General features: G+C 55.2%; 14 non-coding genes across 14 annotated transcripts; all 14 read left to right on the forward strand.

Annotated features, from left to right (window-relative positions):
- The first annotated feature begins 1,188 nt into the window (after positions 1-1,188).
- On the forward strand, positions 1,189-1,295 carry LOC138512167 (U6 spliceosomal RNA). Its single transcript, XR_011281029.1, has one exon. It is a non-coding gene; the product is annotated as a U6 spliceosomal RNA (small nuclear RNA).
- A 1,744-nt stretch (positions 1,296-3,039) lies between these two features.
- LOC138512168 (U6 spliceosomal RNA) lies at positions 3,040-3,146 on the forward strand. Its single transcript, XR_011281030.1, has one exon. It is a non-coding gene; the product is annotated as a U6 spliceosomal RNA (small nuclear RNA).
- A 1,744-nt stretch (positions 3,147-4,890) lies between these two features.
- Positions 4,891-4,997, forward strand: LOC138512169 (U6 spliceosomal RNA). The gene has a single exon (XR_011281031.1). It is a non-coding gene; the product is annotated as a U6 spliceosomal RNA (small nuclear RNA).
- Positions 4,998-6,747: 1,750 nt separating this feature from the next.
- Positions 6,748-6,854, forward strand: LOC138512172 (U6 spliceosomal RNA). The gene has a single exon (XR_011281033.1). It is a non-coding gene; the product is annotated as a U6 spliceosomal RNA (small nuclear RNA).
- A 1,744-nt stretch (positions 6,855-8,598) lies between these two features.
- On the forward strand, positions 8,599-8,705 carry LOC138512173 (U6 spliceosomal RNA). The gene has a single exon (XR_011281034.1). It is a non-coding gene; the product is annotated as a U6 spliceosomal RNA (small nuclear RNA).
- A 1,744-nt stretch (positions 8,706-10,449) lies between these two features.
- LOC138512174 (U6 spliceosomal RNA) lies at positions 10,450-10,556 on the forward strand. The gene has a single exon (XR_011281035.1). It is a non-coding gene; the product is annotated as a U6 spliceosomal RNA (small nuclear RNA).
- Positions 10,557-12,300: 1,744 nt separating this feature from the next.
- Positions 12,301-12,407, forward strand: LOC138512175 (U6 spliceosomal RNA). The gene has a single exon (XR_011281036.1). It is a non-coding gene; the product is annotated as a U6 spliceosomal RNA (small nuclear RNA).
- A 1,744-nt stretch (positions 12,408-14,151) lies between these two features.
- LOC138512176 (U6 spliceosomal RNA) lies at positions 14,152-14,258 on the forward strand. The gene has a single exon (XR_011281037.1). It is a non-coding gene; the product is annotated as a U6 spliceosomal RNA (small nuclear RNA).
- Positions 14,259-16,008: 1,750 nt separating this feature from the next.
- Positions 16,009-16,115, forward strand: LOC138512178 (U6 spliceosomal RNA). The gene has a single exon (XR_011281039.1). It is a non-coding gene; the product is annotated as a U6 spliceosomal RNA (small nuclear RNA).
- Positions 16,116-17,859: 1,744 nt separating this feature from the next.
- Positions 17,860-17,966, forward strand: LOC138512179 (U6 spliceosomal RNA). The gene has a single exon (XR_011281040.1). It is a non-coding gene; the product is annotated as a U6 spliceosomal RNA (small nuclear RNA).
- A 1,744-nt stretch (positions 17,967-19,710) lies between these two features.
- On the forward strand, positions 19,711-19,817 carry LOC138512180 (U6 spliceosomal RNA). The gene has a single exon (XR_011281041.1). It is a non-coding gene; the product is annotated as a U6 spliceosomal RNA (small nuclear RNA).
- A 1,744-nt stretch (positions 19,818-21,561) lies between these two features.
- Positions 21,562-21,668, forward strand: LOC138512181 (U6 spliceosomal RNA). The gene has a single exon (XR_011281042.1). It is a non-coding gene; the product is annotated as a U6 spliceosomal RNA (small nuclear RNA).
- A 1,750-nt stretch (positions 21,669-23,418) lies between these two features.
- Positions 23,419-23,525, forward strand: LOC138512183 (U6 spliceosomal RNA). The gene has a single exon (XR_011281043.1). It is a non-coding gene; the product is annotated as a U6 spliceosomal RNA (small nuclear RNA).
- A 1,744-nt stretch (positions 23,526-25,269) lies between these two features.
- On the forward strand, positions 25,270-25,376 carry LOC138512184 (U6 spliceosomal RNA). The gene has a single exon (XR_011281044.1). It is a non-coding gene; the product is annotated as a U6 spliceosomal RNA (small nuclear RNA).
- The last annotated feature ends 459 nt before the right edge of the window (positions 25,377-25,835 follow it).

A 25,835-nucleotide genomic window follows, 5' to 3' on the forward strand; every position in this document is an offset into this window, starting at 1 on the left:
CCCTGGTGCGCTTTCTGGAAATGTCTCCCTCATTTGGAAATGTGCCCCTCAGTTGCTGAGGTCCCGAGAAGGCTCGCCTGCGGCGCTCACAAGAGAGGTCTCTGGCCGATCGTGGCCGATCAGGGACGTGAAGGGCTGCCCTGGGACTGTGTCCAACACAAGCCAACCCCCACCCATTGAAGGACAGGACGCACACATGCATAGAAATCATCTGCTGCTTGTTGGGGCGGTCTGGAGGGACCCCTACTGGTGGTGCTTCGAGATGGCGCCTGGTGTTTCCTTGCTGTGCAACCGGGCCCGCCCCACATAAAATCAAAAGTCTATTGCGAGCAGTGAAGGCCAAGGGAATTTAAATGTAATTCAAAGAAACAAAGCACAGAGTTGGGAGCCCAGCCGGATGGCAGTGGAACCCACAACCTTCTGACTCCTAGTCAGGCGCCTTATCCATTGCACCACTGGCCCCCCATACCCCTGGTGCCCTCCGTTAGCTCCTAGTGCTGTTCTTCAAGGTGCCTTTCTGAAGCAGGAGCCACTGCAATGCCTGCTGTCCTGATTTTGTAACACACAAGCCTCACGTCCTGGCACAGTTGATAAAAGCAGGCGACAGGCAGCCATTACCTGTTGTAAGAGGCTTCCTGGCCCTACCAAAGGAAAGCAGACCCGGCGGGACTTTGAAGCCACCGTCGCTGAAGCCAGCAGCCAAACGTAAACTTACATCGGTTTGAAAATGCATCTCTGGCTTGAAGGCGGGGGCAGCAGCAATCCGGGGCTCTCGGGGGTCCGCGCACTAGGCCGCTGCCTCACCTTGCCTATCCTGGAATTCAACAGGGCCCCCCCCAAGCAAACCCTCACAGGCCCTCTGGCTTTTCTCTGGCTTGTGGGACTATTGTGATGCGTCCAGGCACACAGCACCCATCACCCAGGCATTATGACGGGAGGTGCCACTTTGCATGCAGCCTGGACCATGATCCTTTCTTCCTGCATTGCAATAGCCAAGCACACGGAACCTTTCCTTTTGGGCCAAACCAGCAGCGAGGAAGCTTGGGTCGTTGGTCTTTGCCTCTTGGTTCCATACCGGCCCCAGAACCAAACAGTTTCTTGCCAAAGTTAGAGCATAACAAGTCAACCTAGGTCAATAGGCAGCCGATGCGCTGGCTTTTATACACTGGCCAGTTCAGCCCCAAGTGTGTGCTCGCTTCGGCAGCACATATACTAAAATTGGAACGATACAGAGAAGATTAGCATGGCCCCTGCGCAAGGATGACACGCAAATTCGTGAAGCGTTCCATATTTTTAGACACGTGCGTGCCAGGAGAGAAATACCTTTTATTGACAGAATAAAAGGGGCCCCGCTCCCGTGCTGGTCTTGTGCTTGCTCGCTGCCGCGGAAGCCCTTCCCGTTTCTCTTGATCCTCTCTGTGCTGTGCTGCACCGAGAGCGGCTGCCTTGTCCTCTGCTGGCTGCTCATTTCTATATAGCGCTTTCTATATGACCCGCCTCTAGGGGCTCATGGCAAAGAGCGCACAGCCCCTCAAGCTTCACTGCTTCTAGGCCCTACTCTTCATGAGAGCTGGCTGCCTCTAGGTGTGTGATCTCTTTACCCACTTGTGCATTCTTTGCTCAGTGTCATTCGCCAACTGCTCCTTTAAAGCAAGCGAGGGGTGGCAGGGTCTGAAAGGCAGCAGATAGCACGAGAGAGAGTGTGCGTGCGTGTGTCTGTGTGTATGCAAATCACCAGTCAGCCAGGGCCTGCTGGGAGCCCATTCCGCCAGGCCCACCGGCTTTTGGACAGCTCCCAGATGGTTGGAGAAGGACCAGGCTGGGTTAGGCCACGAAGCAGAGGCTGAGCCGTTCCCTGGTGCGCTTTCTGGAAATGTCTCCCTCATTTGGAAATGTGCCCCTCAGTTGCTGAGGTCCCGAGAAGGCTCGCCTGCGGCGCTCACAGAGAGGTCTCTGGCCGATCGTGGCCGATCAGGGACGTGAAGGGCTGCCCTGGGACTGTGTCCAACACAAGCCAACCCCCACCCATTGAAGGACAGGACGCACACATGCATAGAAATCATCTGCTGCTTGTTGGGGCCTTCTGGAGGGACCCCTACTGGTGGTGCTTCGAGATGGCGCCTGGTGTTTCCTTGCTGTGCAACCGGGCCCGCCCCACATAAAATCAAAAGTCTATTGCGAGCAGTGAAGGCCAAGGGAATTTAAATGTAATTCAAAGAAACAAAGCACAGAGTTGGGAGCCCAGCCGGATGGCAGTGGAACCCACAACCTTCTGACTCCTAGTCAGGCGCCTTATCCATTGCACCACTGGCCCCCATACCCCTGGTGCCCTCCGTTAGCTCCTAGTGCTGTTCTTCAAGGTGCCTTTCTGAAGCAGGAGCCACTGCAATGCCTGCTGTCCTGATTTTGTAACACACAAGGCTCACGTCCTGGCACAGTTGATAAAAGCAGGCGACAGGCAGCCAATACCTGTTGTAAGAGGCTTCCTGGCCCTACCAAAGGAAAGCAGTCCCGGCGGGACTTTGAAGCCACTGTCGCTGAAGCCAGCAGCCAAACGTAAACTTACATCGGTTTGAAAATGCATCTCTGGCTTGAAGGCGGGGGCAGCAGCAATCCGGGGCTCTCGGGGGTCCGCGCACTAGGCCGCTGCCTCACCTTGCCTATCCTGGAATTCAACAGGGCCCCCCCCAAGCAAACCCTCACAGGCCCTCTGGCTTTTCTCTGGCTTGTGGGACTATTGTGATGCGTCCAGGCACACAGCACCCATCACCCAGGCATTATGACGGGAGGTGCCACTTTGCATGCAGCCTGGACCATGATCCTTTCTTCCTGCATTGCAATAGCCAAGCACACGGAACCTTTCCTTTTGGGCCAAACCAGCAGCGAGGAAGCTTGGGTCGTTGGTCTTTGCCTCTTGGTTCCATATCGGCCCCAGAACCAAACAGTTTCTTGCCAAAGTTAGAGCATAACAAGTCAACCTAGGTCAATAGGCAGCCGATGTGCTGGCTTTTATACACTGGCCAGTTCAGCCCCAAGTGTGTGCTCGCTTCGGCAGCACATATACTAAAATTGGAACGATACAGAGAAGATTAGCATGGCCCCTGCGCAAGGATGACACGCAAATTCGTGAAGCGTTCCATATTTTTAGACACGTGCGTGCCAGGAGAGAAATACCTTTTATTGACAGAATAAAAGGGGCCCCGCTCCCGTGCTGGTCTTGTGCTTGCTCGCTGCCGCGGAAGCCCTTCCCGTTTCTCTTGATCCTCTCTGTGCTGTGCTGCACCGAGAGCGGCTGCCTTGTCCTCTGCTGGCTGCTCATTTCTATATAGCGCTTTCTATATGACCCGCCTCTAGGGGCTCATGGCAAAGAGCGCACAGCCCCTCAAGCTTCACTGCTTCTAGGCCCTACTCTTCATGAGAGCTGGCTGCCTCTAGGTGTGTGATCTCTTTACCCACTTGTGCATTCTTTGCTCAGTGTCATTCGCCAACTGCTCCTTTAAAGCAAGCGAGGGGTGGCAGGGTCTGAAAGGCAGCAGATAGCACGAGAGAGAGTGTGCGTGCGTGTGTCTGTGTGTATGCAAATCACCAGTCAGCCAGGGCCTGCTGGGAGCCCATTCCGCCAGGCCCACCGGCTTTTGGACAGCTCCCAGATGGTTGGAGAAGGACCAGGCTGGGTTAGGCCACGAAGCAGAGGCTGAGCCGTTCCCTGGTGCGCTTTCTGGAAATGTCTCCCTCATTTGGAAATGTGCCCCTCAGTTGCTGAGGTCCCGAGAAGGCTCGCCTGCGGCGCTCACAGAGAGGTCTCTGGCCGATCGTGGCCGATCAGGGACGTGAAGGGCTGCCCTGGGACTGTGTCCAACACAAGCCAACCCCCACCCATTGAAGGACAGGACGCACACATGCATAGAAATCATCTGCTGCTTGTTGGGGCCTTCTGGAGGGACCCCTACTGGTGGTGCTTCGAGATGGCGCCTGGTGTTTCCTTGCTGTGCAACCGGGCCCGCCCCACATAAAATCAAAAGTCTATTGCGAGCAGTGAAGGCCAAGGGAATTTAAATGTAATTCAAAGAAACAAAGCACAGAGTTGGGAGCCCAGCCGGATGGCAGTGGAACCCACAACCTTCTGACTCCTAGTCAGGCGCCTTATCCATTGCACCACTGGCCCCCATACCCCTGGTGCCCTCCGTTAGCTCCTAGTGCTGTTCTTCAAGGTGCCTTTCTGAAGCAGGAGCCACTGCAATGCCTGCTGTCCTGATTTTGTAACACACAAGGCTCACGTCCTGGCACAGTTGATAAAAGCAGGCGACAGGCAGCCAATACCTGTTGTAAGAGGCTTCCTGGCCCTACCAAAGGAAAGCAGTCCCGGCGGGACTTTGAAGCCACCGTCGCTGAAGCCAGCAGCCAAACGTAAACTTACATCGGTTTGAAAATGCATCTCTGGCTTGAAGGCGGGGGCAGCAGCAATCCGGGGCTCTCGGGGGTCCGCGCACTAGGCCGCTGCCTCACCTTGCCTATCCTGGAATTCAACAGGGCCCCCCCCAAGCAAACCCTCACAGGCCCTCTGGCTTTTCTCTGGCTTGTGGGACTATTGTGATGCGTCCAGGCACACAGCACCCATCACCCAGGCATTATGACGGGAGGTGCCACTTTGCATGCAGCCTGGACCATGATCCTTTCTTCCTGCATTGCAATAGCCAAGCACACGGAACCTTTCCTTTTGGGCCAAACCAGCAGCGAGGAAGCTTGGGTCGTTGGTCTTTGCCTCTTGGTTCCATATCGGCCCCAGAACCAAACAGTTTCTTGCCAAAGTTAGAGCATAACAAGTCAACCTAGGTCAATAGGCAGCCGATGCGCTGGCTTTTATACACTGGCCAGTTCAGCCCCAAGTGTGTGCTCGCTTCGGCAGCACATATACTAAAATTGGAACGATACAGAGAAGATTAGCATGGCCCCTGCGCAAGGATGACACGCAAATTCGTGAAGCGTTCCATATTTTTAGACACGTGCGTGCCAGGAGAGAAATACCTTTTATTGACAGAATAAAAGGGGCCCCGCTCCCGTGCTGGTCTTGTGCTTGCTCGCTGCCGCGGAAGCCCTTCCCGTTTCTCTTGATCCTCTCTGTGCTGTGCTGCACCGAGAGCGGCTGCCTTGTCCTCTGCTGGCTGCTCATTTCTATATAGCGCTTTCTATATGATCCGCCTCTAGGGGCTCATGGCAAAGAGCGCACAGCCCCTCAAGCTTCACTGCTTCTAGGCCCTACTCTTCATGAGAGCTGGCTGCCTCTAGGTGTGTGATCTCTTTACCCACTTGTGCATTCTTTGCTCAGTGTCATTCGCCAACTGCTCCTTTAAAGCAAGCGAGGGGTGGCAGGGTCTGAAAGGCAGCAGATAGCACGAGAGAGAGTGTGCGTGCGTGCGTGTGTCTGTGTGTATGCAAATCACCAGTCAGCCAGGGCCTGCTGGGAGCCCATTCCGCCAGGCCCACCGGCTTTTGGACAGCTCCCAGATGGTTGGAGAAGGACCAGGCTGGGTTAGGCCACGAAGCAGAGGCTGAGCCGTTCCCTGGTGCGCTTTCTGGAAATGTCTCCCTCATTTGGAAATGTGCCCCTCAGTTGCTGAGGTCCCGAGAAGGCTCGCCTGCGGCGCTCACAAGAGAGGTCTCTGGCCGATCGTGGCCGATCAGGGACGTGAAGGGCTGCCCTGGGACTGTGTCCAACACAAGCCAACCCCCACCCATTGAAGGACAGGACGCACACATGCATAGAAATCATCTGCTGCTTGTTGGGGCGGTCTGGAGGGACCCCTACTGGTGGTGCTTCGAGATGGCGCCTGGTGTTTCCTTGCTGTGCAACCGGGCCCGCCCCACATAAAATCAAAAGTCTATTGCGAGCAGTGAAGGCCAAGGGAATTTAAATGTAATTCAAAGAAACAAAGCACAGAGTTGGGAGCCCAGCCGGATGGCAGTGGAACCCACAACCTTCTGACTCCTAGTCAGGCGCCTTATCCATTGCACCACTGGCCCCCCATACCCCTGGTGCCCTCCGTTAGCTCCTAGTGCTGTTCTTCAAGGTGCCTTTCTGAAGCAGGAGCCACTGCAATGCCTGCTGTCCTGATTTTGTAACACACAAGCCTCACGTCCTGGCACAGTTGATAAAAGCAGGCGACAGGCAGCCATTACCTGTTGTAAGAGGCTTCCTGGCCCTACCAAAGGAAAGCAGACCCGGCGGGACTTTGAAGCCACCGTCGCTGAAGCCAGCAGCCAAACGTAAACTTACATCGGTTTGAAAATGCATCTCTGGCTTGAAGGCGGGGGCAGCAGCAATCCGGGGCTCTCGGGGGTCCGCGCACTAGGCCGCTGCCTCACCTTGCCTATCCTGGAATTCAACAGGGCCCCCCCCAAGCAAACCCTCACAGGCCCTCTGGCTTTTCTCTGGCTTGTGGGACTATTGTGATGCGTCCAGGCACACAGCACCCATCACCCAGGCATTATGACGGGAGGTGCCACTTTGCATGCAGCCTGGACCATGATCCTTTCTTCCTGCATTGCAATAGCCAAGCACACGGAACCTTTCCTTTTGGGCCAAACCAGCAGCGAGGAAGCTTGGGTCGTTGGTCTTTGCCTCTTGGTTCCATACCGGCCCCAGAACCAAACAGTTTCTTGCCAAAGTTAGAGCATAACAAGTCAACCTAGGTCAATAGGCAGCCGATGCGCTGGCTTTTATACACTGGCCAGTTCAGCCCCAAGTGTGTGCTCGCTTCGGCAGCACATATACTAAAATTGGAACGATACAGAGAAGATTAGCATGGCCCCTGCGCAAGGATGACACGCAAATTCGTGAAGCGTTCCATATTTTTAGACACGTGCGTGCCAGGAGAGAAATACCTTTTATTGACAGAATAAAAGGGGCCCCGCTCCCGTGCTGGTCTTGTGCTTGCTCGCTGCCGCGGAAGCCCTTCCCGTTTCTCTTGATCCTCTCTGTGCTGTGCTGCACCGAGAGCGGCTGCCTTGTCCTCTGCTGGCTGCTCATTTCTATATAGCGCTTTCTATATGACCCGCCTCTAGGGGCTCATGGCAAAGAGCGCACAGCCCCTCAAGCTTCACTGCTTCTAGGCCCTACTCTTCATGAGAGCTGGCTGCCTCTAGGTGTGTGATCTCTTTACCCACTTGTGCATTCTTTGCTCAGTGTCATTCGCCAACTGCTCCTTTAAAGCAAGCGAGGGGTGGCAGGGTCTGAAAGGCAGCAGATAGCACGAGAGAGAGTGTGCGTGCGTGTGTCTGTGTGTATGCAAATCACCAGTCAGCCAGGGCCTGCTGGGAGCCCATTCCGCCAGGCCCACCGGCTTTTGGACAGCTCCCAGATGGTTGGAGAAGGACCAGGCTGGGTTAGGCCACGAAGCAGAGGCTGAGCCGTTCCCTGGTGCGCTTTCTGGAAATGTCTCCCTCATTTGGAAATGTGCCCCTCAGTTGCTGAGGTCCCGAGAAGGCTCGCCTGCGGCGCTCACAGAGAGGTCTCTGGCCGATCGTGGCCGATCAGGGACGTGAAGGGCTGCCCTGGGACTGTGTCCAACACAAGCCAACCCCCACCCATTGAAGGACAGGACGCACACATGCATAGAAATCATCTGCTGCTTGTTGGGGCCTTCTGGAGGGACCCCTACTGGTGGTGCTTCGAGATGGCGCCTGGTGTTTCCTTGCTGTGCAACCGGGCCCGCCCCACATAAAATCAAAAGTCTATTGCGAGCAGTGAAGGCCAAGGGAATTTAAATGTAATTCAAAGAAACAAAGCACAGAGTTGGGAGCCCAGCCGGATGGCAGTGGAACCCACAACCTTCTGACTCCTAGTCAGGCGCCTTATCCATTGCACCACTGGCCCCCATACCCCTGGTGCCCTCCGTTAGCTCCTAGTGCTGTTCTTCAAGGTGCCTTTCTGAAGCAGGAGCCACTGCAATGCCTGCTGTCCTGATTTTGTAACACACAAGGCTCACGTCCTGGCACAGTTGATAAAAGCAGGCGACAGGCAGCCAATACCTGTTGTAAGAGGCTTCCTGGCCCTACCAAAGGAAAGCAGTCCCGGCGGGACTTTGAAGCCACTGTCGCTGAAGCCAGCAGCCAAACGTAAACTTACATCGGTTTGAAAATGCATCTCTGGCTTGAAGGCGGGGGCAGCAGCAATCCGGGGCTCTCGGGGGTCCGCGCACTAGGCCGCTGCCTCACCTTGCCTATCCTGGAATTCAACAGGGCCCCCCCCAAGCAAACCCTCACAGGCCCTCTGGCTTTTCTCTGGCTTGTGGGACTATTGTGATGCGTCCAGGCACACAGCACCCATCACCCAGGCATTATGACGGGAGGTGCCACTTTGCATGCAGCCTGGACCATGATCCTTTCTTCCTGCATTGCAATAGCCAAGCACACGGAACCTTTCCTTTTGGGCCAAACCAGCAGCGAGGAAGCTTGGGTCGTTGGTCTTTGCCTCTTGGTTCCATATCGGCCCCAGAACCAAACAGTTTCTTGCCAAAGTTAGAGCATAACAAGTCAACCTAGGTCAATAGGCAGCCGATGTGCTGGCTTTTATACACTGGCCAGTTCAGCCCCAAGTGTGTGCTCGCTTCGGCAGCACATATACTAAAATTGGAACGATACAGAGAAGATTAGCATGGCCCCTGCGCAAGGATGACACGCAAATTCGTGAAGCGTTCCATATTTTTAGACACGTGCGTGCCAGGAGAGAAATACCTTTTATTGACAGAATAAAAGGGGCCCCGCTCCCGTGCTGGTCTTGTGCTTGCTCGCTGCCGCGGAAGCCCTTCCCGTTTCTCTTGATCCTCTCTGTGCTGTGCTGCACCGAGAGCGGCTGCCTTGTCCTCTGCTGGCTGCTCATTTCTATATAGCGCTTTCTATATGACCCGCCTCTAGGGGCTCATGGCAAAGAGCGCACAGCCCCTCAAGCTTCACTGCTTCTAGGCCCTACTCTTCATGAGAGCTGGCTGCCTCTAGGTGTGTGATCTCTTTACCCACTTGTGCATTCTTTGCTCAGTGTCATTCGCCAACTGCTCCTTTAAAGCAAGCGAGGGGTGGCAGGGTCTGAAAGGCAGCAGATAGCACGAGAGAGAGTGTGCGTGCGTGTGTCTGTGTGTATGCAAATCACCAGTCAGCCAGGGCCTGCTGGGAGCCCATTCCGCCAGGCCCACCGGCTTTTGGACAGCTCCCAGATGGTTGGAGAAGGACCAGGCTGGGTTAGGCCACGAAGCAGAGGCTGAGCCGTTCCCTGGTGCGCTTTCTGGAAATGTCTCCCTCATTTGGAAATGTGCCCCTCAGTTGCTGAGGTCCCGAGAAGGCTCGCCTGCGGCGCTCACAGAGAGGTCTCTGGCCGATCGTGGCCGATCAGGGACGTGAAGGGCTGCCCTGGGACTGTGTCCAACACAAGCCAACCCCCACCCATTGAAGGACAGGACGCACACATGCATAGAAATCATCTGCTGCTTGTTGGGGCCTTCTGGAGGGACCCCTACTGGTGGTGCTTCGAGATGGCGCCTGGTGTTTCCTTGCTGTGCAACCGGGCCCGCCCCACATAAAATCAAAAGTCTATTGCGAGCAGTGAAGGCCAAGGGAATTTAAATGTAATTCAAAGAAACAAAGCACAGAGTTGGGAGCCCAGCCGGATGGCAGTGGAACCCACAACCTTCTGACTCCTAGTCAGGCGCCTTATCCATTGCACCACTGGCCCCCATACCCCTGGTGCCCTCCGTTAGCTCCTAGTGCTGTTCTTCAAGGTGCCTTTCTGAAGCAGGAGCCACTGCAATGCCTGCTGTCCTGATTTTGTAACACACAAGGCTCACGTCCTGGCACAGTTGATAAAAGCAGGCGACAGGCAGCCAATACCTGTTGTAAGAGGCTTCCTGGCCCTACCAAAGGAAAGCAGTCCCGGCGGGACTTTGAAGCCACCGTCGCTGAAGCCAGCAGCCAAACGTAAACTTACATCGGTTTGAAAATGCATCTCTGGCTTGAAGGCGGGGGCAGCAGCAATCCGGGGCTCTCGGGGGTCCGCGCACTAGGCCGCTGCCTCACCTTGCCTATCCTGGAATTCAACAGGGCCCCCCCCAAGCAAACCCTCACAGGCCCTCTGGCTTTTCTCTGGCTTGTGGGACTATTGTGATGCGTCCAGGCACACAGCACCCATCACCCAGGCATTATGACGGGAGGTGCCACTTTGCATGCAGCCTGGACCATGATCCTTTCTTCCTGCATTGCAATAGCCAAGCACACGGAACCTTTCCTTTTGGGCCAAACCAGCAGCGAGGAAGCTTGGGTCGTTGGTCTTTGCCTCTTGGTTCCATATCGGCCCCAGAACCAAACAGTTTCTTGCCAAAGTTAGAGCATAACAAGTCAACCTAGGTCAATAGGCAGCCGATGCGCTGGCTTTTATACACTGGCCAGTTCAGCCCCAAGTGTGTGCTCGCTTCGGCAGCACATATACTAAAATTGGAACGATACAGAGAAGATTAGCATGGCCCCTGCGCAAGGATGACACGCAAATTCGTGAAGCGTTCCATATTTTTAGACACGTGCGTGCCAGGAGAGAAATACCTTTTATTGACAGAATAAAAGGGGCCCCGCTCCCGTGCTGGTCTTGTGCTTGCTCGCTGCCGCGGAAGCCCTTCCCGTTTCTCTTGATCCTCTCTGTGCTGTGCTGCACCGAGAGCGGCTGCCTTGTCCTCTGCTGGCTGCTCATTTCTATATAGCGCTTTCTATATGATCCGCCTCTAGGGGCTCATGGCAAAGAGCGCACAGCCCCTCAAGCTTCACTGCTTCTAGGCCCTACTCTTCATGAGAGCTGGCTGCCTCTAGGTGTGTGATCTCTTTACCCACTTGTGCATTCTTTGCTCAGTGTCATTCGCCAACTGCTCCTTTAAAGCAAGCGAGGGGTGGCAGGGTCTGAAAGGCAGCAGATAGCACGAGAGAGAGTGTGCGTGCGTGTGTCTGTGTGTATGCAAATCACCAGTCAGCCAGGGCCTGCTGGGAGCCCATTCCGCCAGGCCCACCGGCTTTTGGACAGCTCCCAGATGGTTGGAGAAGGACCAGGCTGGGTTAGGCCACGAAGCAGAGGCTGAGCCGTTCCCTGGTGCGCTTTCTGGAAATGTCTCCCTCATTTGGAAATGTGCCCCTCAGTTGCTGAGGTCCCGAGAAGGCTCGCCTGCGGCGCTCACAGAGAGGTCTCTGGCCGATCGTGGCCGATCAGGGACGTGAAGGGCTGCCCTGGGACTGTGTCCAACACAAGCCAACCCCCACCCATTGAAGGACAGGACGCACACATGCATAGAAATCATCTGCTGCTTGTTGGGGCCTTCTGGAGGGACCCCTACTGGTGGTGCTTCGAGATGGCGCCTGGTGTTTCCTTGCTGTGCAACCGGGCCCGCCCCACATAAAATCAAAAGTCTATTGCGAGCAGTGAAGGCCAAGGGAATTTAAATGTAATTCAAAGAAACAAAGCACAGAGTTGGGAGCCCAGCCGGATGGCAGTGGAACCCACAACCTTCTGACTCCTAGTCAGGCGCCTTATCCATTGCACCACTGGCCCCCATACCCCTGGTGCCCTCCGTTAGCTCCTAGTGCTGTTCTTCAAGGTGCCTTTCTGAAGCAGGAGCCACTGCAATGCCTGCTGTCCTGATTTTGTAACACACAAGGCTCACGTCCTGGCACAGTTGATAAAAGCAGGCGACAGGCAGCCAATACCTGTTGTAAGAGGCTTCCTGGCCCTACCAAAGGAAAGCAGTCCCGGCGGGACTTTGAAGCCACCGTCGCTGAAGCCAGCAGCCAAACGTAAACTTACATCGGTTTGAAAATGCATCTCTGGCTTGAAGGCGGGGGCAGCAGCAATCCGGGGCTCTCGGGGGTCCGCGCACTAGGCCGCTGCCTCACCTTGCCTATCCTGGAATTCAACAGGGCCCCCCCCAAGCAAACCCTCACAGGCCCTCTGGCTTTTCTCTGGCTTGTGGGACTATTGTGATGCGTCCAGGCACACAGCACCCATCACCCAGGCATTATGACGGGAGGTGCCACTTTGCATGCAGCCTGGACCATGATCCTTTCTTCCTGCATTGCAATAGCCAAGCACACGGAACCTTTCCTTTTGGGCCAAACCAGCAGCGAGGAAGCTTGGGTCGTTGGTCTTTGCCTCTTGGTTCCATATCGGCCCCAGAACCAAACAGTTTCTTGCCAAAGTTAGAGCATAACAAGTCAACCTAGGTCAATAGGCAGCCGATGCGCTGGCTTTTATACACTGGCCAGTTCAGCCCCAAGTGTGTGCTCGCTTCGGCAGCACATATACTAAAATTGGAACGATACAGAGAAGATTAGCATGGCCCCTGCGCAAGGATGACACGCAAATTCGTGAAGCGTTCCATATTTTTAGACACGTGCGTGCCAGGAGAGAAATACCTTTTATTGACAGAATAAAAGGGGCCCCGCTCCCGTGCTGGTCTTGTGCTTGCTCGCTGCCGCGGAAGCCCTTCCCGTTTCTCTTGATCCTCTCTGTGCTGTGCTGCACCGAGAGCGGCTGCCTTGTCCTCTGCTGGCTGCTCATTTCTATATAGCGCTTTCTATATGATCCGCCTCTAGGGGCTCATGGCAAAGAGCGCACAGCCCCTCAAGCTTCACTGCTTCTAGGCCCTACTCTTCATGAGAGCTGGCTGCCTCTAGGTGTGTGATCTCTTTACCCACTTGTGCATTCTTTGCTCAGTGTCATTCGCCAACTGCTCCTTTAAAGCAAGCGAGGGGTGGCAGGGTCTGAAAGGCAGCAGATAGCACGAGAGAGAGTGTGCGTGCGTGTGTCTGTGTGTATGCAAATCACCAGTCAGCCAGGGCCTGCTGGGAGCCCATTCCGCCAGGCCCACCGGCTTTTGGACAGCTCCCAGATGGTTGGAGAAGGACCAGGCTGGGTTAGGCCACGAAGCAGAGGCTGAGCCGTTCCCTGGTGCGCTTTCTGGAAATGTCTCCCTCATTTGGAAATGTGCCCCTCAGTTGCTGAGGTCCCGAGAAGGCTCGCCTGCGGCGCTCACAGAGAGGTCTCTGGCCGATCGTGGCCGATCAGGGACGTGAAGGGCTGCCCTGGGACTGTGTCCAACACAAGCCAACCCCCACCCATTGAAGGACAGGACGCACACATGCATAGAAATCATCTGCTGCTTGTTGGGGCCTTCTGGAGGGACCCCTACTGGTGGTGCTTCGAGATGGCGCCTGGTGTTTCCTTGCTGTGCAACCGGGCCCGCCCCACATAAAATCAAAAGTCTATTGCGAGCAGTGAAGGCCAAGGGAATTTAAATGTAATTCAAAGAAACAAAGCACAGAGTTGGGAGCCCAGCCGGATGGCAGTGGAACCCACAACCTTCTGACTCCTAGTCAGGCGCCTTATCCATTGCACCACTGGCCCCCATACCCCTGGTGCCCTCCGTTAGCTCCTAGTGCTGTTCTTCAAGGTGCCTTTCTGAAGCAGGAGCCACTGCAATGCCTGCTGTCCTGATTTTGTAACACACAAGGCTCACGTCCTGGCACAGTTGATAAAAGCAGGCGACAGGCAGCCAATACCTGTTGTAAGAGGCTTCCTGGCCCTACCAAAGGAAAGCAGTCCCGGCGGGACTTTGAAGCCACCGTCGCTGAAGCCAGCAGCCAAACGTAAACTTACATCGGTTTGAAAATGCATCTCTGGCTTGAAGGCGGGGGCAGCAGCAATCCGGGGCTCTCGGGGGTCCGCGCACTAGGCCGCTGCCTCACCTTGCCTATCCTGGAATTCAACAGGGCCCCCCCCAAGCAAACCCTCACAGGCCCTCTGGCTTTTCTCTGGCTTGTGGGACTATTGTGATGCGTCCAGGCACACAGCACCCATCACCCAGGCATTATGACGGGAGGTGCCACTTTGCATGCAGCCTGGACCATGATCCTTTCTTCCTGCATTGCAATAGCCAAGCACACGGAACCTTTCCTTTTGGGCCAAACCAGCAGCGAGGAAGCTTGGGTCGTTGGTCTTTGCCTCTTGGTTCCATATCGGCCCCAGAACCAAACAGTTTCTTGCCAAAGTTAGAGCATAACAAGTCAACCTAGGTCAATAGGCAGCCGATGCGCTGGCTTTTATACACTGGCCAGTTCAGCCCCAAGTGTGTGCTCGCTTCGGCAGCACATATACTAAAATTGGAACGATACAGAGAAGATTAGCATGGCCCCTGCGCAAGGATGACACGCAAATTCGTGAAGCGTTCCATATTTTTAGACACGTGCGTGCCAGGAGAGAAATACCTTTTATTGACAGAATAAAAGGGGCCCCGCTCCCGTGCTGGTCTTGTGCTTGCTCGCTGCCGCGGAAGCCCTTCCCGTTTCTCTTGATCCTCTCTGTGCTGTGCTGCACCGAGAGCGGCTGCCTTGTCCTCTGCTGGCTGCTCATTTCTATATAGCGCTTTCTATATGATCCGCCTCTAGGGGCTCATGGCAAAGAGCGCACAGCCCCTCAAGCTTCACTGCTTCTAGGCCCTACTCTTCATGAGAGCTGGCTGCCTCTAGGTGTGTGATCTCTTTACCCACTTGTGCATTCTTTGCTCAGTGTCATTCGCCAACTGCTCCTTTAAAGCAAGCGAGGGGTGGCAGGGTCTGAAAGGCAGCAGATAGCACGAGAGAGAGTGTGCGTGCGTGCGTGTGTCTGTGTGTATGCAAATCACCAGTCAGCCAGGGCCTGCTGGGAGCCCATTCCGCCAGGCCCACCGGCTTTTGGACAGCTCCCAGATGGTTGGAGAAGGACCAGGCTGGGTTAGGCCACGAAGCAGAGGCTGAGCCGTTCCCTGGTGCGCTTTCTGGAAATGTCTCCCTCATTTGGAAATGTGCCCCTCAGTTGCTGAGGTCCCGAGAAGGCTCGCCTGCGGCGCTCACAAGAGAGGTCTCTGGCCGATCGTGGCCGATCAGGGACGTGAAGGGCTGCCCTGGGACTGTGTCCAACACAAGCCAACCCCCACCCATTGAAGGACAGGACGCACACATGCATAGAAATCATCTGCTGCTTGTTGGGGCGGTCTGGAGGGACCCCTACTGGTGGTGCTTCGAGATGGCGCCTGGTGTTTCCTTGCTGTGCAACCGGGCCCGCCCCACATAAAATCAAAAGTCTATTGCGAGCAGTGAAGGCCAAGGGAATTTAAATGTAATTCAAAGAAACAAAGCACAGAGTTGGGAGCCCAGCCGGATGGCAGTGGAACCCACAACCTTCTGACTCCTAGTCAGGCGCCTTATCCATTGCACCACTGGCCCCCCATACCCCTGGTGCCCTCCGTTAGCTCCTAGTGCTGTTCTTCAAGGTGCCTTTCTGAAGCAGGAGCCACTGCAATGCCTGCTGTCCTGATTTTGTAACACACAAGCCTCACGTCCTGGCACAGTTGATAAAAGCAGGCGACAGGCAGCCATTACCTGTTGTAAGAGGCTTCCTGGCCCTACCAAAGGAAAGCAGACCCGGCGGGACTTTGAAGCCACCGTCGCTGAAGCCAGCAGCCAAACGTAAACTTACATCGGTTTGAAAATGCATCTCTGGCTTGAAGGCGGGGGCAGCAGCAATCCGGGGCTCTCGGGGGTCCGCGCACTAGGCCGCTGCCTCACCTTGCCTATCCTGGAATTCAACAGGGCCCCCCCCAAGCAAACCCTCACAGGCCCTCTGGCTTTTCTCTGGCTTGTGGGACTATTGTGATGCGTCCAGGCACACAGCACCCATCACCCAGGCATTATGACGGGAGGTGCCACTTTGCATGCAGCCTGGACCATGATCCTTTCTTCCTGCATTGCAATAGCCAAGCACACGGAACCTTTCCTTTTGGGCCAAACCAGCAGCGAGGAAGCTTGGGTCGTTGGTCTTTGCCTCTTGGTTCCATACCGGCCCCAGAACCAAACAGTTTCTTGCCAAAGTTAGAGCATAACAAGTCAACCTAGGTCAATAGGCAGCCGATGCGCTGGCTTTTATACACTGGCCAGTTCAGCCCCAAGTGTGTGCTCGCTTCGGCAGCACATATACTAAAATTGGAACGATACAGAGAAGATTAGCATGGCCCCTGCGCAAGGATGACACGCAAATTCGTGAAGCGTTCCATATTTTTAGACACGTGCGTGCCAGGAGAGAAATACCTTTTATTGACAGAATAAAAGGGGCCCCGCTCCCGTGCTGGTCTTGTGCTTGCTCGCTGCCGCGGAAGCCCTTCCCGTTTCTCTTGATCCTCTCTGTGCTGTGCTGCACCGAGAGCGGCTGCCTTGTCCTCTGCTGGCTGCTCATTTCTATATAGCGCTTTCTATATGACCCGCCTCTAGGGGCTCATGGCAAAGAGCGCACAGCCCCTCAAGCTTCACTGCTTCTAGGCCCTACTCTTCATGAGAGCTGGCTGCCTCTAGGTGTGTGATCTCTTTACCCACTTGTGCATTCTTTGCTCAGTGTCATTCGCCAACTGCTCCTTTAAAGCAAGCGAGGGGTGGCAGGGTCTGAAAGGCAGCAGATAGCACGAGAGAGAGTGTGCGTGCGTGTGTCTGTGTGTATGCAAATCACCAGTCAGCCAGGGCCTGCTGGGAGCCCATTCCGCCAGGCCCACCGGCTTTTGGACAGCTCCCAGATGGTTGGAGAAGGACCAGGCTGGGTTAGGCCACGAAGCAGAGGCTGAGCCGTTCCCTGGTGCGCTTTCTGGAAATGTCTCCCTCATTTGGAAATGTGCCCCTCAGTTGCTGAGGTCCCGAGAAGGCTCGCCTGCGGCGCTCACAGAGAGGTCTCTGGCCGATCGTGGCCGATCAGGGACGTGAAGGGCTGCCCTGGGACTGTGTCCAACACAAGCCAACCCCCACCCATTGAAGGACAGGACGCACACATGCATAGAAATCATCTGCTGCTTGTTGGGGCCTTCTGGAGGGACCCCTACTGGTGGTGCTTCGAGATGGCGCCTGGTGTTTCCTTGCTGTGCAACCGGGCCCGCCCCACATAAAATCAAAAGTCTATTGCGAGCAGTGAAGGCCAAGGGAATTTAAATGTAATTCAAAGAAACAAAGCACAGAGTTGGGAGCCCAGCCGGATGGCAGTGGAACCCACAACCTTCTGACTCCTAGTCAGGCGCCTTATCCATTGCACCACTGGCCCCCATACCCCTGGTGCCCTCCGTTAGCTCCTAGTGCTGTTCTTCAAGGTGCCTTTCTGAAGCAGGAGCCACTGCAATGCCTGCTGTCCTGATTTTGTAACACACAAGGCTCACGTCCTGGCACAGTTGATAAAAGCAGGCGACAGGCAGCCAATACCTGTTGTAAGAGGCTTCCTGGCCCTACCAAAGGAAAGCAGTCCCGGCGGGACTTTGAAGCCACTGTCGCTGAAGCCAGCAGCCAAACGTAAACTTACATCGGTTTGAAAATGCATCTCTGGCTTGAAGGCGGGGGCAGCAGCAATCCGGGGCTCTCGGGGGTCCGCGCACTAGGCCGCTGCCTCACCTTGCCTATCCTGGAATTCAACAGGGCCCCCCCCAAGCAAACCCTCACAGGCCCTCTGGCTTTTCTCTGGCTTGTGGGACTATTGTGATGCGTCCAGGCACACAGCACCCATCACCCAGGCATTATGACGGGAGGTGCCACTTTGCATGCAGCCTGGACCATGATCCTTTCTTCCTGCATTGCAATAGCCAAGCACACGGAACCTTTCCTTTTGGGCCAAACCAGCAGCGAGGAAGCTTGGGTCGTTGGTCTTTGCCTCTTGGTTCCATATCGGCCCCAGAACCAAACAGTTTCTTGCCAAAGTTAGAGCATAACAAGTCAACCTAGGTCAATAGGCAGCCGATGTGCTGGCTTTTATACACTGGCCAGTTCAGCCCCAAGTGTGTGCTCGCTTCGGCAGCACATATACTAAAATTGGAACGATACAGAGAAGATTAGCATGGCCCCTGCGCAAGGATGACACGCAAATTCGTGAAGCGTTCCATATTTTTAGACACGTGCGTGCCAGGAGAGAAATACCTTTTATTGACAGAATAAAAGGGGCCCCGCTCCCGTGCTGGTCTTGTGCTTGCTCGCTGCCGCGGAAGCCCTTCCCGTTTCTCTTGATCCTCTCTGTGCTGTGCTGCACCGAGAGCGGCTGCCTTGTCCTCTGCTGGCTGCTCATTTCTATATAGCGCTTTCTATATGACCCGCCTCTAGGGGCTCATGGCAAAGAGCGCACAGCCCCTCAAGCTTCACTGCTTCTAGGCCCTACTCTTCATGAGAGCTGGCTGCCTCTAGGTGTGTGATCTCTTTACCCACTTGTGCATTCTTTGCTCAGTGTCATTCGCCAACTGCTCCTTTAAAGCAAGCGAGGGGTGGCAGGGTCTGAAAGGCAGCAGATAGCACGAGAGAGAGTGTGCGTGCGTGTGTCTGTGTGTATGCAAATCACCAGTCAGCCAGGGCCTGCTGGGAGCCCATTCCGCCAGGCCCACCGGCTTTTGGACAGCTCCCAGATGGTTGGAGAAGGACCAGGCTGGGTTAGGCCACGAAGCAGAGGCTGAGCCGTTCCCTGGTGCGCTTTCTGGAAATGTCTCCCTCATTTGGAAATGTGCCCCTCAGTTGCTGAGGTCCCGAGAAGGCTCGCCTGCGGCGCTCACAGAGAGGTCTCTGGCCGATCGTGGCCGATCAGGGACTTGAAGGGCTGCCCTGGGACTGTGTCCAACACAAGCCAACCCCCACCCATTGAAGGACAGGACGCACACATGCATAGAAATCATCTGCTGCTTGTTGGGGCCTTCTGGAGGGACCCCTACTGGTGGTGCTTCGAGATGGCGCCTGGTGTTTCCTTGCTGTGCAACCGGGCCCGCCCCACATAAAATCAAAAGTCTATTGCGAGCAGTGAAGGCCAAGGGAATTTAAATGTAATTCAAAGAAACAAAGCACAGAGTTGGGAGCCCAGCCGGATGGCAGTGGAACCCACAACCTTCTGACTCCTAGTCAGGCGCCTTATCCATTGCACCACTGGCCCCCATACCCCTGGTGCCCTCCGTTAGCTCCTAGTGCTGTTCTTCAAGGTGCCTTTCTGAAGCAGGAGCCACTGCAATGCCTGCTGTCCTGATTTTGTAACACACAAGGCTCACGTCCTGGCACAGTTGATAAAAGCAGGCGACAGGCAGCCAATACCTGTTGTAAGAGGCTTCCTGGCCCTACCAAAGGAAAGCAGTCCCGGTGGGACTTTGAAGCCACTGTCGCTGAAGCCAGCAGCCAAACGTAAACTTACATCGGTTTGAAAATGCATCTCTGGCTTGAAGGCGGGGGCAGCAGCAATCCGGGGCTCTCGGGGGTCCGCGCACTAGGCCGCTGCCTCACCTTGCCTATCCTGGAATTCAACAGGGCCCCCCCCAAGCAAACCCTCACAGGCCCTCTGGCTTTTCTCTGGCTTGTGGGACTATTGTGATGCGTCCAGGCACACAGCACCCATCACCCAGGCATTATGACGGGAGGTGCCACTTTGCATGCAGCCTGGACCATGATCCTTTCTTCCTGCATTGCAATAGCCAAGCACACGGAACCTTTCCTTTTGGGCCAAACCAGCAGCGAGGAAGCTTGGGTCGTTGGTCTTTGCCTCTTGGTTCCATATCGGCCCCAGAACCAAACAGTTTCTTGCCAAAGTTAGAGCATAACAAGTCAACCTAGGTCAATAGGCAGCCGATGTGCTGGCTTTTATACACTGGCCAGTTCAGCCCCAAGTGTGTGCTCGCTTCGGCAGCACATATACTAAAATTGGAACGATACAGAGAAGATTAGCATGGCCCCTGCGCAAGGATGACACGCAAATTCGTGAAGCGTTCCATATTTTTAGACACGTGCGTGCCAGGAGAGAAATACCTTTTATTGACAGAATAAAAGGGGCCCCGCTCCCGTGCTCGTCTTGTGCTTGCTCGCTGCCGCGGAAGCCCTTCCCGTTTCTCTTGATCCTCTCTGTGCTGTGCTGCACCGAGAGCGGCTGCCTTGTCCTCTGCTGGCTGCTCATTTCTATATAGCGCTTTCTATATGACCCGCCTCTAGGGGCTCATGGCAAAGAGCGCACAGCCCCTCAAGCTTCACTGCTTCTAGGCCCTACTCTTCATGAGAGCTGGCTGCCTCTAGGTGTGTGATCTCTTTACCCACTTGTGCATTCTTTGCTCAGTGTCATTCGCCAACTGCTCCTTTAAAGCAAGCGAGGGGTGGCAGGGTCTGAAAGGCAGCAGATAGCACGAGAGAGAGTGTGCGTGCGTGTGTCTGTGTGTATGCAAATCACCAGTCAGCCAGGGCCTGCTGGGAGCCCATTCCGCCAGGCCCACCGGCTTTTGGACAGCTCCCAGATGGTTGGAGAAGGACCAGGCTGGGTTAGGCCACGAAGCAGAGGCTGAGCCGTTCCCTGGTGCGCTTTCTGGAAATGTCTCCCTCATTTGGAAATGTGCCCCTCAGTTGCTGAGGTCCCGAGAAGGCTCGCCTGCGGCGCTCACAGAGAGGTCTCTGGCCGATCGTGGCCGATCAGGGACGTGAAGGGCTGCCCTGGGACTGTGTCCAACACAAGCCAACCCCCACCCATTGAAGGACAGGACGCACACATGCATAGAAATCATCTGCTGCTTGTTGGGGCCTTCTGGAGGGACCCCTACTGGTGGTGCTTCGAGATGGCGCCTGGTGTTTCCTTGCTGTGCAACCGGGCCCGCCCCACATAAAATCAAAAGTCTATTGCGAGCAGTGAAGGCCAAGGGAATTTAAATGTAATTCAAAGAAACAAAGCACAGAGTTGGGAGCCCAGCCGGATGGCAGTGGAACCCACAACCTTCTGACTCCTAGTCAGGCGCCTTATCCATTGCACCACTGGCCCCCATACCCCTGGTGCCCTCCGTTAGCTCCTAGTGCTGTTCTTCAAGGTGCCTTTCTGAAGCAGGAGCCACTGCAATGCCTGCTGTCCTGATTTTGTAACACACAAGGCTCACGTCCTGGCACAGTTGATAAAAGCAGGCGACAGGCAGCCAATACCTGTTGTAAGAGGCTTCCTGGCCCTACCAAAGGAAAGCAGTCCCGGCGGGACTTTGAAGCCACCGTCGCTGAAGCCAGCAGCCAAACGTAAACTTACATCGGTTTGAAAATGCATCTCTGGCTTGAAGGCGGGGGCAGCAGCAATCCGGGGCTCTCGGGGGTCCGCGCACTAGGCCGCTGCCTCACCTTGCCTATCCTGGAATTCAACAGGGCCCCCCCCAAGCAAACCCTCACAGGCCCTCTGGCTTTTCTCTGGCTTGTGGGACTATTGTGATGCGTCCAGGCACACAGCACCCATCACCCAGGCATTATGACGGGAGGTGCCACTTTGCATGCAGCCTGGACCATGATCCTTTCTTCCTGCATTGCAATAGCCAAGCACACGGAACCTTTCCTTTTGGGCCAAACCAGCAGCGAGGAAGCTTGGGTCGTTGGTCTTTGCCTCTTGGTTCCATATCGGCCCCAGAACCAAACAGTTTCTTGCCAAAGTTAGAGCATAACAAGTCAACCTAGGTCAATAGGCAGCCGATGCGCTGGCTTTTATACACTGGCCAGTTCAGCCCCAAGTGTGTGCTCGCTTCGGCAGCACATATACTAAAATTGGAACGATACAGAGAAGATTAGCATGGCCCCTGCGCAAGGATGACACGCAAATTCGTGAAGCGTTCCATATTTTTAGACACGTGCGTGCCAGGAGAGAAATACCTTTTATTGACAGAATAAAAGGGGCCCCGCTCCCGTGCTGGTCTTGTGCTTGCTCGCTGCCGCGGAAGCCCTTCCCGTTTCTCTTGATCCTCTCTGTGCTGTGCTGCACCGAGAGCGGCTGCCTTGTCCTCTGCTGGCTGCTCATTTCTATATAGCGCTTTCTATATGATCCGCCTCTAGGGGCTCATGGCAAAGAGCGCACAGCCCCTCAAGCTTCACTGCTTCTAGGCCCTACTCTTCATGAGAGCTGGCTGCCTCTAGGTGTGTGATCTCTTTACCCACTTGTGCATTCTTTGCTCAGTGTCATTCGCCAACTGCTCCTTTAAAGCAAGCGAGGGGTGGCAGGGTCTGAAAGGCAGCAGATAGCACGAGAGAGAGTGTGCGTGCGTGCGTGTGTCTGTGTGTATGCAAATCACCAGTCAGCCAGGGCCTGCTGGGAGCCCATTCCGCCAGGCCCACCGGCTTTTGGACAGCTCCCAGATGGTTGGAGAAGGACCAGGCTGGGTTAGGCCACGAAGCAGAGGCTGAGCCGTTCCCTGGTGCGCTTTCTGGAAATGTCTCCCTCATTTGGAAATGTGCCCCTCAGTTGCTGAGGTCCCGAGAAGGCTCGCCTGCGGCGCTCACAAGAGAGGTCTCTGGCCGATCGTGGCCGATCAGGGACGTGAAGGGCTGCCCTGGGACTGTGTCCAACACAAGCCAACCCCCACCCATTGAAGGACAGGACGCACACATGCATAGAAATCATCTGCTGCTTGTTGGGGCGGTCTGGAGGGACCCCTACTGGTGGTGCTTCGAGATGGCGCCTGGTGTTTCCTTGCTGTGCAACCGGGCCCGCCCCACATAAAATCAAAAGTCTATTGCGAGCAGTGAAGGCCAAGGGAATTTAAATGTAATTCAAAGAAACAAAGCACAGAGTTGGGAGCCCAGCCGGATGGCAGTGGAACCCACAACCTTCTGACTCCTAGTCAGGCGCCTTATCCATTGCACCACTGGCCCCCCATACCCCTGGTGCCCTCCGTTAGCTCCTAGTGCTGTTCTTCAAGGTGCCTTTCTGAAGCAGGAGCCACTGCAATGCCTGCTGTCCTGATTTTGTAACACACAAGCCTCACGTCCTGGCACAGTTGATAAAAGCAGGCGACAGGCAGCCATTACCTGTTGTAAGAGGCTTCCTGGCCCTACCAAAGGAAAGCAGACCCGGCGGGACTTTGAAGCCACCGTCGCTGAAGCCAGCAGCCAAACGTAAACTTACATCGGTTTGAAAATGCATCTCTGGCTTGAAGGCGGGGGCAGCAGCAATCCGGGGCTCTCGGGGGTCCGCGCACTAGGCCGCTGCCTCACCTTGCCTATCCTGGAATTCAACAGGGCCCCCCCCAAGCAAACCCTCACAGGCCCTCTGGCTTTTCTCTGGCTTGTGGGACTATTGTGATGCGTCCAGGCACACAGCACCCATCACCCAGGCATTATGACGGGAGGTGCCACTTTGCATGCAGCCTGGACCATGATCCTTTCTTCCTGCATTGCAATAGCCAAGCACACGGAACCTTTCCTTTTGGGCCAAACCAGCAGCGAGGAAGCTTGGGTCGTTGGTCTTTGCCTCTTGGTTCCATACCGGCCCCAGAACCAAACAGTTTCTTGCCAAAGTTAGAGCATAACAAGTCAACCTAGGTCAATAGGCAGCCGATGCGCTGGCTTTTATACACTGGCCAGTTCAGCCCCAAGTGTGTGCTCGCTTCGGCAGCACATATACTAAAATTGGAACGATACAGAGAAGATTAGCATGGCCCCTGCGCAAGGATGACACGCAAATTCGTGAAGCGTTCCATATTTTTAGACACGTGCGTGCCAGGAGAGAAATACCTTTTATTGACAGAATAAAAGGGGCCCCGCTCCCGTGCTGGTCTTGTGCTTGCTCGCTGCCGCGGAAGCCCTTCCCGTTTCTCTTGATCCTCTCTGTGCTGTGCTGCACCGAGAGCGGCTGCCTTGTCCTCTGCTGGCTGCTCATTTCTATATAGCGCTTTCTATATGACCCGCCTCTAGGGGCTCATGGCAAAGAGCGCACAGCCCCTCAAGCTTCACTGCTTCTAGGCCCTACTCTTCATGAGAGCTGGCTGCCTCTAGGTGTGTGATCTCTTTACCCACTTGTGCATTCTTTGCTCAGTGTCATTCGCCAACTGCTCCTTTAAAGCAAGCGAGGGGTGGCAGGGTCTGAAAGGCAGCAGATAGCACGAGAGAGAGTGTGCGTGCGTGTGTCTGTGTGTATGCAAATCACCAGTCAGCCAGGGCCTGCTGGGAGCCCATTCCGCCAGGCCCACCGGCTTTTGGACAGCTCCCAGATGGTTGGAGAAGGACCAGGCTGGGTTAGGCCACGAAGCAGAGGCTGAGCCGTTCCCTGGTGCGCTTTCTGGAAATGTCTCCCTCATTTGGAAATGTGCCCCTCAGTTGCTGAGGTCCCGAGAAGGCTCGCCTGCGGCGCTCACAGAGAGGTCTCTGGCCGATCGTGGCCGATCAGGGACGTGAAGGGCTGCCCTGGGACTGTGTCCAACACAAGCCAACCCCCACCCATTGAAGGACAGGACGCACACATGCATAGAAATCATCTGCTGCTTGTTGGGGCCTTCTGGAGGGACCCCTACTGGTGGTGCTTCGAGATGGCGCCTGGTGTTTCCTTGCTGTGCAACCGGGCCCGCCCCACATAAAATCAAAAGTCTATTGCGAGCAGTGAAGGCCAAGGGAATTTAAATGTAATTCAAAGAAACAAAGCACAGAGTTGGGAGCCCAGCCGGATGGCAGTGGAACCCACAACCTTCTGACTCCTAGTCAGGCGCCTTATCCATTGCACCACTGGCCCCCATACCCCTGGTGCCCTCCGTTAGCTCCTAGTGCTGTTCTTCAAGGTGCCTTTCTGAAGCAGGAGCCACTGCAATGCCTGCTGTCCTGATTTTGTAACACACAAGGCTCACGTCCTGGCACAGTTGATAAAAGCAGGCGACAGGCAGCCAATACCTGTTGTAAGAGGCTTCCTGGCCCTACCAAAGGAAAGCAGTCCCGGCGGGACTTTGAAGCCACTGTCGCTGAAGCCAGCAGCCAAACGTAAACTTACATCGGTTTGAAAATGCATCTCTGGCTTGAAGGCGGGGGCAGCAGCAATCCGGGGCTCTCGGGGGTCCGCGCACTAGGCCGCTGCCTCACCTTGCCTATCCTGGAATTCAACAGGGCCCCCCCCAAGCAAACCCTCACAGGCCCTCTGGCTTTTCTCTGGCTTGTGGGACTATTGTGATGCGTCCAGGCACACAGCACCCATCACCCAGGCATTATGACGGGAGGTGCCACTTTGCATGCAGCCTGGACCATGATCCTTTCTTCCTGCATTGCAATAGCCAAGCACACGGAACCTTTCCTTTTGGGCCAAACCAGCAGCGAGGAAGCTTGGGTCGTTGGTCTTTGCCTCTTGGTTCCATATCGGCCCCAGAACCAAACAGTTTCTTGCCAAAGTTAGAGCATAACAAGTCAACCTAGGTCAATAGGCAGCCGATGTGCTGGCTTTTATACACTGGCCAGTTCAGCCCCAAGTGTGTGCTCGCTTCGGCAGCACATATACTAAAATTGGAACGATACAGAGAAGATTAGCATGGCCCCTGCGCAAGGATGACACGCAAATTCGTGAAGCGTTCCATATTTTTAGACACGTGCGTGCCAGGAGAGAAATACCTTTTATTGACAGAATAAAAGGGGCCCCGCTCCCGTGCTGGTCTTGTGCTTGCTCGCTGCCGCGGAAGCCCTTCCCGTTTCTCTTGATCCTCTCTGTGCTGTGCTGCACCGAGAGCGGCTGCCTTGTCCTCTGCTGGCTGCTCATTTCTATATAGCGCTTTCTATATGACCCGCCTCTAGGGGCTCATGGCAAAGAGCGCACAGCCCCTCAAGCTTCACTGCTTCTAGGCCCTACTCTTCATGAGAGCTGGCTGCCTCTAGGTGTGTGATCTCTTTACCCACTTGTGCATTCTTTGCTCAGTGTCATTCGCCAACTGCTCCTTTAAAGCAAGCGAGGGGTGGCAGGGTCTGAAAGGCAGCAGATAGCACGAGAGAGAGTGTGCGTGCGTGTGTCTGTGTGTATGCAAATCACCAGTCAGCCAGGGCCTGCT

The sequence above is a fragment of the Ambystoma mexicanum genome, chromosome 6p (assembly GCF_040938575.1).
Source record: "Ambystoma mexicanum isolate Mex_15411 chromosome 6p, UKY_AmexF1_1, whole genome shotgun sequence".
NCBI lineage: Eukaryota > Metazoa > Chordata > Amphibia > Caudata > Ambystomatidae > Ambystoma > Ambystoma mexicanum.